Below are 300 nucleotides of genomic sequence, written 5' to 3'. Positions count from 1 at the left end.
TGTTGACGTTGTTACTATTATTCTTTCATTTAAATAAGTTTATGTAAAGCTTACAGCCTAATTATTATTTGCACTCCTACAGTAAAAAATGTCTATGCTAAGCTACTTTCTTTTGGTGTAAATAAGGGCTAGGTTGAAGTATTTAATTTGGGGAAAGAAGCCTGTAGAGGGCATCAAAGCCATTAAAACCTTATATAGAAGGCCTCTTAGCAAATAGGATTGCACAAGAAGGTCATACACCTTCTAGAGAAGGCCTCTTAGAAAATAGGATTGCAGCAGAAGCGTCCACATAAGGCCACT

The sequence above is a fragment of the Cibotium barometz genome, chromosome 64 (assembly GCF_041138505.1).
Source record: "Cibotium barometz isolate CiBa-2024 chromosome 64, ASM4113850v1, whole genome shotgun sequence".
Taxonomy (NCBI): Eukaryota; Viridiplantae; Streptophyta; class Polypodiopsida; order Cyatheales; family Cibotiaceae; genus Cibotium; species Cibotium barometz.
Note: the sequence above shows the minus strand (reverse complement) of the source record.